Source organism: Capra hircus, chromosome 16 (genome assembly GCF_001704415.2).
Source record: "Capra hircus breed San Clemente chromosome 16, ASM170441v1, whole genome shotgun sequence".
Taxonomy (NCBI): domain Eukaryota; kingdom Metazoa; phylum Chordata; class Mammalia; order Artiodactyla; family Bovidae; genus Capra; species Capra hircus.
Window position 1 is genome coordinate 28,467,364 of NC_030823.1, and position 12,536 is coordinate 28,479,899.

Sequence of the window (12,536 nt, forward strand, 5' to 3'; positions counted from 1 at the left end):
TTTGCCGTCCCGTCTGGAGAAGGCAGAGGTCTCCGGGCACACGCGAGATGTCTCTCTAAACCCAAACGCGTGGTCCTCAGTCCGGCTTTTTCAACTAGGGGAGAGGGCAGCAGCGAGGGGGAAGAATGGGAGGGGCCCTGCTTGCTGAGGAGGTCTCCCATTGGCTCCTCTCTCTCCGCTCTCAGACCCCATTGGCCGCGGGTCGAGCGCACGGGCCGAGCACGCTGCCCCGCGACGCGCGGCGTTGGGCTGAGGCGGCGGCGCAGCCAATGGGAGTGGCCCGCGGGGCAGGGCTGAGGGCTCTGGGTCTCCGGGCGCGGGCGAGTTGGTAAACAGATCCGGAGCGCGTGCCGGGCGCCAGCGCTGAGGCGAGCGCGCGGAGGTTGCGCGAAGGTGACCGCGGATCCTAGCTTCCTGCAGCCGGGTAAGGCTGCTGCCCGCCGGCCGCCGCGTGCCCTGGGCGCCGCCTGCCTGAGGCCAGAGCAGGGCTAACCTCCCGCTTGGGCCCTTCTTGCATCCTCAAGTGACAGCGCGGCTTCCCCTTTGCGAGTTTCATTTGCCCCGAGTTCCGGGCCACGGCGCGGTGGGCGCGCTTCAGAGTGCAGGGTGGGCGCCTACGGCTGTCTGCTACCCCCGTTCCCACAGCCCATATCTGTCTCGGGGAGGGTGCGAAGGCTGCCTGCCAAAGCCTTGGGTCCTCGGAACTCGCCTAGCAGCCCTGGTGACCTGATGCCTTGTTTCTTGGTCGCCAGTACTGCTTTCCTGCCTCGCTTTCTTACGACATTTCTCTTCACGCCTAGACCCCTTTGCACTGTCTCAGGGGCGCTAATTGTCCCTGGCCTGAGGTTTGTGTCAGAACGTTGACGCCCTTGGTCCTAGCCAGCTGTTGGGTTTCACTGGTGAGGGTTTTGTATGAACATGGGAATGAGGGTCCTTTTTGGTTCTGTTCTCTGTTGGCTTTTCTTTGGCCCGTCCTCCTGCTTCTTCAAACACTGGGGTTCTTGTCAATGGTCGTGCCTTTCCCCAGTGCCTGCCCCTCTGCCAAACGGAGGCCGGTCCTCCCATGTACCTTGTGGGATGGGGAATGCTGCTGGGGGGGCAGGTCTGGATGCTGGAACTCTCCATTTGGATGACAGGTGCCAGTCCTCTGAAGGCTGAGCGGCTTCTGTGCAGCCTTTCATCCTGGGTAGGGCCTGCAGCCCATTGGGAAACTCATCTATGCTCAGTTGGGCCTTGGGTGTGCGTGACAGAAGACTGAAGAGTTGGACCTGCCAGGCCTAACTTGTTGTTAAAGGATTTGAGGGTGCATGATGCCAGCTTGCCAGCTGTTATGCTGGCAGGAGGGCCCATCTCTGGAGAAGGTACAAAGCAGGAGGGTGGGGGGGGGAACTGGTGATTCTCAGGGGAAACACCTTTATGATTGATGATGGCTTTGGGTATTTTCAACTTTGCAAATGATGCAGACAAAACAGGGTTATGATTTTGGGCCTGACCTTGGACAACTCAAAGGAAAAGTGAACCAAGGTGGTCTGAATGCTTCCCTGTGTGTCGCATAAGCCAGGGTTTCTCAATTTTCAGCAGCATCCCTGGCCTCTATCCATTAGATGCTAGTAGTACCCCGCTCATCTTCCCCCACTAGTTGTGACAACCAAAAGTGTCTCCACACACTGCCAGATGTCTCCTGGAGGACTCAGTCAACCTTGGTTGAGAACCACAGAGATAAAACTGTAAGAGTCTTCCTGTGCTGCCAGAGGCCCCCTGGGACCTGTCCCTGAGGAGCTGAGAAGTTTAGGTAGCAGATAGCATTGTGCTCTCTGTCCTAAACCAATGATAGAAGCCATGTTGGTTGGCCTTCAAGGGAATTTCCTTACCCCCTTCTCCATACCTGGGGGGATAGGAGTGAGATAGGAGGTTAGAAACCTATGGGCATTAGCTGAATGCATGGCAGAGACTGAATCCAGAATACAAAAGAAGTGGGGATGCATACTAAGTCGCTTCAGTCGTGTCCGACTCTTTTCGACCCTATGCACTGTAGCCTCCTCTGTCCATGGGATTCTCCAGGTAGGACTACTGGAATGGGTTGCCATGCCCTTCTCCAGGGGATCTTCCCAACCCAAGGATCCAGCCCAGGTCTCATGTCTCCTGCGTTGGCAGGTGGGTTCTTTACCACTAGTGCCACCTGGGAAGTCCAAAAGAACTGGGAGACTTGTGGTTTCTGTCTTTGGGGACTTTGCAAGACTGTGGGATATATGCATGTGAAATAACCATGGGGTGGTTTGTAAACCGTGAGCAAAGAAGTTTAAGCTGTCAGTGCTGACTGAAAGGCCAATTCAGTTTTCCATAAGTGGCTTTTGCAAAGGGATGCTTTGCTCATCCTCACTTATTTACTAAGACATCTATTACGTTTTATGATGTGAGAGGGGGCTAGGCCCATGTCTGCAGAGAGAAAGTGTCTGCATTTCAAACATATATGTGGGTGTATTTACTTGTACCGTGTACACCTCCAGAAAGAGGCTACCCAGAAGTGTACTGGTGCAGAATGGACACATGGACCATTTGTAGAGTGCTTTTCCAGTTGATTAAAGCATCAGAGACAGTGTCAGAGACAATGAGCCATTTGTTTTTGCAGGGAAAGTCATTTTACTTCTGAGTCTAGAGTTTGTCTTCACTTTAACCCAGAATTTATGCCCCAAATTCCAAAGTCCCAAACTGATGAGGATGCAGAAAAGTGAAGAAACAATGATTATTGGACAGGAAAAACACCCCAAGTCCCTATCGTGGATTTCCTTTTCTTGTCGTTGATTGGTCCTATGGGGATGTATCAGGATTTTCCCATAACACTCCTTGGTTTATTAGGGGGTCTTTTGGGTACCCTTTCTTGCCTGTAGAACAGAATCTGGACAAGGAGGTCAGTCTTCCTTTCTCAAAAAGAAGTTTAGAGAAGCTTATTATTGGGAAGCTCCAAACTCGACAGGATGATTTTCCATCAAGAGCTGTGGACACTGAGTCATTATCTTTGTCAGTTGAAACAAGAGCTGTGTGCAAAATTAGACAGGAATATTTAGAGAGTTGTCTTGATCTGACAGTGGCATCTGGAAATAGTTCCAGCATTCTTGCTAAACAACAGCCAGGAACTTGGGAGAGCCAGAGAAAGAAGAGCGGGTGGGAGGGGGGAATGTGAGGGTCCTGCTCCATTAGGAGTTGTGCCCATGCAGGGAGAGGGAATAGTGGGAATGGGGTCCGCTGACTCTGAAGCAGGGTCAGGACCCTGAGTGGGGTGCATCTGGGTGGGCTTCTCCCCACAACTTTCAAACCTGAGTGGTGTGTTAACAAGCATGTTGTTCATTGTGGGGTTATAGGCTCCTGAGCTCTTGACCTTTTTGCTTTGAGGTCATGGGCCTACAGTATATTTAAAGTTGGAAATGATCCTGAAAAAAATCTTTTTATTCTTCATACTTGAATATGATTTATTTTTTTTGTTCTGTCCATGCAGAGAAGGATTCATGAGAAAGTTGAGAGTTTTTCGCTCAACTTGCCGTTTCAGAGTATTGTAGATTCTCTTGTAGTGAATAGTGACTGAGTTCTTGTCTCCAGAGCCCTCAGCTTGCTTTCACAAACATTGTCCCATTTCCTTCTGGGTGGAGGGAGAGGGGCTGCGTTTGGTCCAAACCTGGGAAATCATGTGTACCCTAAGGGTTGGTGCCCCTCCATGTCCTGCCCTGAAGAAAAGCCCTCTGTGACATTGTGGGTGGGCTTCCCAGGGGGCACTAGTGGTAAAGAACCCACCTGTCAACGCAGGAGATGTAAGAGACGTGGGTTCGATCCCTGGATTGGGAAGATCCCTTGGAGGAGGGCCTGGCAACCCACTCTAGTATCCTTGCCTGGAGAATCCCATGGACAGAGGAGCCTGGTGGGCTACAGTCCATGGGGTTACAAAGAGTCGGACATGACTGTAGCGCTTTAGCAGCAACAGCAGCAGCTGGTTATTTACTCCTTGTTGAACAAGTATCAGTTGATTGTATGCCTTGAGTGTGGCATTGGAAATATAAAACTGAACAGTTCTCTGGGTCCCTGGCCTCTGGGAATTGTAATAAAGGGTATGCAGATACCACCTAAACACCCTTAGTGTGGTTTGGACTAGGGACTCGGAGTGAGACCACTTCTGGCTAGTGACTCTTGGAGAAGGCATAGTAACTGGGACACTGAGGATGAGCAGGATTTTAGCAGAAAGAGGCAGGAGTGTAGAGGAGTGAGGGGCCAGTGCTTCCCAGACTCTATGCTGAAGGCCAGGTTTTATTTTTTCCCAATTTGCTGCAGACCAGTACTTTTGTAAAACACACTAAAAGTGTCATCAGTTTAGTTCAGTCGCTCAGTCGTGTCCAATTCTTTGAGACCCCATGGACCACAGCATGCCAGGCTTCCCTGTCCTTCACCAACTCCTGGAGTTCACTCAGACTCACGTCCATCGAGTTGATGATGCCATCCAACCATCTCATCCTCTGTTGTCCCCTTCTCCTCCCACCTTCAATCTTTCCCAGCATCAGGGTCTTTTCCAGCGAGTCAGTTCTTCACATCATGGCAGTGCTAAATTGCTGTAAGGGTTTCTGGGTGCTTGTGCTTAGTCACTCAGTCATATCCGACTCTTTGCAACCCCATGGACTTCTTTGTCTATGGGGATTCTCCAGGCAAGAATACTGGAGTCAGTTGCCATGCCCTCCTCCAGGGAATCTTCCCAACCTAGGGATCGAACTCAGGTCTTCCACATTGCAAGCGAATTCTTGACCATCTCAACCACCACCAGGGAAGCCCAAGAATGCTGGAGTGGGTAGCCTGTCCCTTCTCCAGGGGAACTTCCTGATCCAGGAATCTAACTGGGGTCTCCTGCATTGCAGGCAGATTCTTTACCAGCTGAGCTACCAGGGAAGCCTTTCTAAGTGCTTACTCCTGTTATTTCATCAAGGATGACACCTTTAGTCCCAGGACCGTTCTTTGAGTGGCATCTGTCCAGGCAGTGGGCTCTTTGAGCAGAAGCCTTGGGGCCGGGGACTGCCTGGTGGGGGTGAGTGCAGCTTGGTAGGAGGGTCAGGAGTTGAAGGGGAGCGGTGGGGGCCTGAGCTAGGGAGTGGATGGGGTGAGTCCCTATTTCCTGTTGAAGTAGCCTGTGCAATCACCCTTAGGAGTTTAGGATAGTCCACTAATACTTCTGTTGTGGCATTTTATCTCAGCAGTGGGGTCAGGGGGCCAGGCAGGCTTGGCCTAGCCCTCCTACTTTTCAGCTGACAGTTCAGGCTGGAAAGGGTTCCCTGAGCGCCCACAGCTCAGCTGCAGCCAGAGGGTCCCTGACAGAGAGGGAGGTGCTCCCTGCCCTGGCTCATGTGCAGTGGGCGTGGGTATCCGAGGGCACTGGGCAGACTGTGCAGGACTGGGGGCTGTGGGGAGTGGGGGCGGCCCTCTGCTCTGGGAACCCAGGGTGCAGTGCTACTGGTTCTGTTGGGAGAGGGCTAACAAAATGGGTTCCTGTGCTGGGAGGCCTAGGAGCTGGGGCCTGAAGGGTGCCTGGGTTTCTGTGGGAGAGAAAGGAACCAAAGCTGAGGCCCGAGCAGGAAGGGGCAAAAGTGGATGCCACTATGGGGAGGGGAGGGCACTCAGTAGGCGAACTGTGCAGAATGGGGACTGGATGATGGTGGAGGGCTCAGGGTAGATGGAGGGGAGGCTAGTGAGGTGGCCTGTGAGAAGTGAGGGCGGCCTGAGTCCCACATGGCAGGCCTTGGGGAGATGGAATGAAAGCGTAGATTCCAGAGAGTGTAACTCTGTGCAGGTGGAATCTCTTAAGTGACTGCTTAACCTGGGCTGAGATGTCTAGTGGGGGGAGCACTGTTTGGGGTGGATGGTGGTATCAGTGCTGAAAACAGGGTCAGGCGAGGAGGAGCTGGACTGGCGGAAGGAAGATGGTGATCGTTTTAGAAGCAAAGGGGTCGAGGTGCCTTGTGGGACTTTCCCCTGTATTCTTTTGTTATTACGGTACAGCTTGCATACAGTAGGTTCACACTTTCTGGTGTGCAGTTGGGTGGTTTGGTAAATGCATAGAATGATGTAACCATTATCACAGTCAAGGTCTAGAACTGTTCCGTTCCCCCCTGGACCCTTTCATTGGTGTCTGTAGGACTTGGAGGGAGAGATGTCATGTATGTATAACTGGTTTGGTTCTAGAATTGATTCAGTGGTTGGGATGGCCTGCCCCAGCTGGGAATGGCCTGCACAGTCCTGGGGGAGCCGCCAGCCCATGGGGAGGCTGAAGCCTGTCCCCAGGGGACAGTGTAGGGAGCCGGGAGGAGAGGCTGGGGACCAGGCCTGGGGACACCTGTGCTGTGGGGATGAGGAGCTGGTGAAAGAAGCTGAGCTGAGGGGCTGAGAGTAAGTGATGGAAACCCAGGTCAGGATTTCCCAAGAGAGTGTGGGGCCAGCAGGAAAGGCTGAGGAGGATGGTGTTGGGGTAGCTTAGGTGGATGAAGCCATCAAGTGGCCATTGTGAGTGTCATGGTGTCGGGGGTGGTGGTGGTGAAGAGCTTGGGATCTGGGCCAGGCAGCCTGTGCTGAGGGAGAAGGAAGGACAAGACGGGAGGTGCCCTCTGTCCCTAGAGGCATTGGCAGGGGTGAAGCTGAAGGAGAGACAGAATCAACAGGAGGTTTTTTCATATTTGGTGCATGAAAGCTGAGAGCAGGTTTGTGGGCTTGAGAGGGGAAGCTTTTGTGGAAGGAGAGATTGAAGGCAAAACAAAAACTAGGTCAGAGGCAAGGTCCTAGAGGAGGAGGGAGAGGGAAGAATGGGGGGAGATGGGATGAGGAGATAGGACATGGGGGAGGCTGGGGGAGGGCTGAGGCCTGGACCAGGGCTTGAGGGCGAGCACAGCTGATTGCCTCTGTTTTAGGGAAGCAAGATGTCAGCTAGATGTGAGTGAGGCCCTCTGCTTGATGTGAGAGGGGAGACTGGTCTAGGGTGGTGCTCAAAGGGGAAATCAGGCTCCTGGAAGCTGCTGGGGAGGGACGGAGGGTGTGTGTGTGTGTGTTTGTGTGTAAGTAGGGCAGGAAAGTGTTTCCTGGTGTGTGTGTGTGTGTGTGTGTGTGTGTGTGTGTGTGTGTGTGTGTGTGTGTAAGTGGGGCAGGAAAGTGTTTCCTGGTGTGTGTGTGTAAGTGGGGCAGGAAAGTGTTTCCTGGTGTGTGTGTGTGTGTGTGTGTGTGTGTATGTAAGTGGGCAAGGAAGTGTTTCCTGGTTCTCTGAGAAGGGGCCCAAATCCCTTCCCTGCTCCCTGCCTCTCCTACTGGACTTTCCCAGAGATGTTGCCTGAAAGAGGTTATGGTCCCCACCTCTCCACCCCTGAGAAGCAAGTCTGCCCACCCCCGCCCCACCCCCACCACACACACACACGCTTGCTATTTTCATAGAGTGTCTAGAAGGGTTAGCACTCAGATTCTTTTGAGTGTGAAAATCTGTGTGTGTGTGTGTGTGTTTGCACGTGAAAGTTGCTTCAGTCATTTCCGATTCTTTGTGACCCCATGGACTGTAGTCGCCAGGCTCCTCTGTCCATGGGATTCTCCAGGCAAGAATACTGGAGTGGGTAGCCATGCCCTCCTCCAGGGGATCTTCCCTACTTCGGGATCAGACTCGGGTCTCTTATGCCTCCTGCATTGGCAAAAAAGTTCTTTACCACTCACGCCACTTGGGAAGCCTGTGATTCTCTCTGAAAGTGAAAGTGAAGTCGCTCAGTCATGTCCGACTCTTTGCGACCCCATGGACTGTAGCCTACCAGGCTCCTTGGTCCATGGGATTTTCCAGGCATGAATACTGGAGTGGGTTGCCATTGCCTTCTCCAGCAGATCTTCCCAACCCCGGGATCGAACCCGGGTCTCCCGCATTGTAGGCAGCCGCTTTACTGTCTGAGCTACCAGGGATGACTCTAGACCCTGTTAAATCCCAATTTTTACCACAGCCCTGGGTAATCCTGATCCGCTCAGGGGATAAAAGGCCATGACCTAATCTCAAATCTTGAGGTCATCTAGGTCAGTCTCAGCTTCTTATACACGAGGAAATGAGGAAGCTCAGCCCAAGGGAGAGCAAGAGTGCCCAGTGTCACATGTGGCTGGTGCCCAGAGTGGGCTTCGAACCTGGGTCTGGCTGGCCACAGAGGGTTCCTGCGATCTGCTGGGCGAGATGCGAGGTCCTGGGGATTGTTTACACACACAAAACTTTTACGTTAAACCCAGATCCTGGGGTTAAGCCTGGTTTGCTTTCTGCCTGGCACATTTTCTCTGTTTGGCACCAGGCCTGGCTCAGGGGAGGGTGAAGGTAAGAATAGGTTGCCCTGTGACCCACAAGTGGTTACTGTTTGACAGATTCTGGAGCAAACATCTCCCATCTGTGTGAGATCGAAAAAGCAGTTTGTGGCTCTTGCTCCCTGCTGTGTTTATAGCCAACATTTGCTAAAGCTGAGGGCTGGGTACCATGTATGGGTCACGCCTGCTATGCCCCTGTTGCAGCCCACATGAACTCACTGTTAGTGGGCCAGACCTGCTCTCTTTCCCCCTCTTCCCTCCTACTCTTCTTCTAAGGAGGGAGTGGGGCCGAATAGGGTATCGCAGGTGGGCCACACCACTCCCTCTGTGTCTGCGTGTCTGCATGCGCATAGGAGCAGGCTCCCAAATGTCCCCTTACGAATGTTCTTCCCTGGCTTCTCCCTCTTCTGCCTGTTAAAACACTGGGGTGCTGATCCTACTGCTGTGTCTCTGCCTCTGCATTGGGGGTGGTTCACAGTGATTGTGGACAGAAAGCGTTTCCCAGGTACTTAGCATCCCTGGGGTCACTTGAGTTCTGGGTTCAAAAGATGGAGCTTGAGAAGCTAGGGAGCCCCTGGGTGCCCATGGGTGTGACACTCCTGGTGAGGGTGTAGAGCAGTGCCTGCCCTCAGCAGGAGTCGGGGTCTGGGTAAGAGAGTCCCCTCTCCAGGAAGGCACCATGCAACCCCGGGAGACGGGATGGGTACATAAAGAGTCACACAGGGCATGGCAAGATGACCTTAGACCATTAAGAGATGAGGGACTTTAGAGGAAGAGAGGTGGCTTTAGGATGGAGCAGGGGGCTGCTATGGAGCGTCTAATGTTTCATGAGGATGAGTAGGACTTTGGCAGAGGAAAGGGTGTTCTGGGGAGGCAGAGGGCACAGCATGTGGAAGCAGGAAGATGTGTGAGTGTGTGTGTGGGGGGTGGGGGTATGTCCGTGTGTGTATTGGGGATGAGCCATTCTGGCTGAAGCCCTGGTGTGGGGGAGATAGTGGGAAATAAGCACTGGAAAGATGTCTTGTGGTCCACAGTGAAGAACCTTGAGGGCCAGGCCTGGGCCCATGGCCTTAGTTCTTCCAGCAAAGAAGAGTGGAGGTCAGGGAGGAGGCAGCCGCCTCGCCCTCTGTCTGCCCTTTTCTCATTCTCTTCCTGTGTACAGTCATCTGTCTAGAGTTGTCCCTTATAGGTTAACTCACTGGTTTTAAAAACTCTTGGGGTTTTGTGTACACTTCCTGCTGGCTCAGATGGTAAAGAATCCACCTACAATACGGGAGATCTGGGTTTGATCCCTGGGTTGGGAAGATCCCCTGGAGGAGGGCATGGCAACCCACTCCAGTATTCTTGCCTGGAGAATCGCCACGGGCAGAGGAGCCTGGTGGGCTACAGTCCATGGGGTCTCAAAGAGTCAGACACAACTGAGCAACTGAGCACAGCACACAGTGCCAAAGGGCTGCATGGGCTCTCTGCGGCAGGAGTCATTAATTTAGCCTTTATACCAGTGACATGCCCAAGTGTCTGTCTGGCCTGCATGTGGTGTTTGGAAGTGCTGCTGATGAAGGTTGGTACATGGTAGGACTGGGGCCACGTACCCAGTGGAGTGCACACCCAGAGTGGACCCAGTGTGAGGCTCCTGCCTCTTTCTCCCACCATGTCTGAGACACAACCAGGGTGGGATTGCTGGTGCTGAGAAGCCCGACACCCTCAGTCTGGTAGCTGAGCAACTTTCCAGTAAGGCAGTTTGGCCAGGTGGCGCTTGAGAGCCCAGCCAGCTTCTGGATTTTTATGACTCATAATTTTCTGCAACCAGCTGGATACTTTCCAAGGCATGAACTTTGTTGTGTTTCTGGGAGAGTGACTACTGATTTAAAAACATGTTTCTGACCGGGGTGCAGTTTTATTATTTGCTCTCACTTCCTAGGCCACAAGAGGAAAGGGCTGAGGGAGCCTGGGGTCAGGCAGGTGTCAATCGGCCAGCTCTTGACAGTGTTGGGACTAGAGTTCTCTTTACCGTGTGGAGCTCTGCCTCATCAGCAAGTCGAGACCGTAATTCCATACAGGGTTGTTGTAAGATGAAAGTGAAGTGAAGGTTGCTCAGTCATGTCTGAGTCTTGATGACCCCATGGACTATAGCCCACCAGGCTCCTCTGTCCTTGGGGATTCTCCAGGCAAGAATACTAGAGTGGGTTGCCATGTCCTCCTCCAGGGGATTTTTCCGACCCAGGGATCCAACCCAGGTCTCCCACATTCCAGGCAGATTCTTTACCATCTGAACCAGCAGGGAAGCCCTGGTTGTAAGATTAGGAGTAACACAAAGTGACGTATGCAGGCAGAAGGGGAATAATGACTGTTAGCTGTTCTTATTATTAATATTATTTAATTGAAATGTTTACTCTGCATTGAATGTTTTAAAAGGTTAAGAATATAAGTACTGAGAGCGTTTTGAGGGTGGGGGCTCTTACTTGGTGCGGGGCCCCACGCTGTGCAGTGCCTGGCAGGTAACACAGGTGCTCCGTGATGTTTTCAGTGTTGAACCGAGGCTGGTAGACAAATGGGGCATGTTTATACTGAACGCAAGCAGGACTCTGTCATCAGGAGCAGGAATGTGTCTCAAGCGGCCCACGGGACATGCCAGCACCCAGCACAGCCTCAGACGCTAGCTGGCACTCAGTGCCGCTTGTGGAGTGACCACACTAAGTTATTTTAGAGGAATGATCTCGAAATTATTCTAGAATACAGCCCTTCTTCCCAACCCAGCAATTTACCTTTGAAAAAATAGCCACTGCATTAGTTTCCTATTGTTGTTGTAAGAAATGACCACAAACTCAGTGACTTAAAACACTACCGATTTATTATCTTAACATTCTGGAGGTCAGCAGTCTGGTGTGGGTCTCACCTGGCCAAAACCAAGGAGTCAGCAGACTCCCTGGGGGCCCAAGGACAGAACCGCTCCCCTCCTCTTTCCACTTCTGAGAGCCGCCTGCCTCCCTAGGCCGTGCCTCTGTCTTCACAACCGCATCGCTCCCACCTCTGCCTCTCTCGCATCTCCCTCTCTGACTTGCGTCCTCCTGCCTCGCTCATAAGGACCCCTGATTACGCTGGGCCCAGGTGGATAGCCCTCCATCGCAAGTTCTTTAATTAATCACACCTGCAAAATCCCTGTCACCACATAAGATGACTTAGTCACAGATTCTGGGGATTAGAATATGTGTGTTCATCTGTGTGAACATGTCTGGGTGGCCATCATTCAGCCGGCCACAGCCACCCACAGTATTTTGGCCAGATTTACACAACCTTATAAATACCTGATTTTAGTTTAAGAGAAACTCCTCAACTACAGCACCAGGGTCCTTACTCACCTCTGTGTGACACTGCAGATGACCTTTGTGTTTGTGTGGCCTGTGTGTATGTCGGGGGGAGTGGGGGTGGAAAGAGTCATCGATGTGTGAGATGTGAGCCTCCCTCAAGAAGCTTATTATTGAAAAGACTTCTGTGTGCTAAAGGTAACTTACAAATGGGGCAGAATCTGACCAGAGCTGGATTGGTCAATCAATGGAAAGTCTTAAATTCATAAGCGCTGAGAAAAAATGAGGGCCCGATTTAGACATATGTCCTTGAATATATTCAAGGAATGTTGAACATTTTCGTACATTTCAAAGTACTTCTGTCTCTCTTATTTAGATTGGACTTAGGCCATCGTTAGTATCCAGGTGAGGTTATAGGAAGCAGGTTCCGGGACCTGGAGCATTCTGGCTTGTCGGAGCAGAGCTGATGCCCAGACCCAGAGGCTGGGATCATGCAGACAGTCTGCATGGGTGATGGGTGCATAGGTGAAGTGCGCAGGTGAAGGAGTAGGTGCGTGCATGTGTGTGTATGTGTGTGGTGGGGATGCATAGGTGTGAGTAGAGATTGGACGGGAGGCCTGGGTCCTGACTTCAGCCTCCACCTTCAGGCTCAGGAGTTAGGGGTTTATTCTGTAGAAAACTAGGAGCCATTTGAGCCGAGGGTGAATCGTGATGCAAAAGGCTTTGAGGATTAATTTGGCGGCAGATGGGCTGTAGGATGGAGCCAGGGAACTTGTGGGCGTCAGAGGGGTTTCCCTGCACTGTCCCTCCCTGAAAATACCTAGCGAAAGCCTCCCGTGCAGTTATCTTCTCTGAGAGTGGCATCGGCCGTGCTGAGGATTACCAGCGGTATTTTTATCC

General features: G+C 52.4%; 1 protein-coding gene across 1 annotated transcript in view; it reads left to right on the forward strand.

The window, feature by feature from the left end:
- Positions 275 to 12,536, forward strand: part of COQ8A (coenzyme Q8A) — a 47,120-nt gene continuing 34,858 nt past the window's right edge. The window contains exon 1 of the mRNA XM_018060238.1: positions 275 to 424. The gene's annotated coding sequence lies outside the window, so the exon portion shown is untranslated. The remainder of the gene's footprint in view (positions 425 to 12,536) is intronic.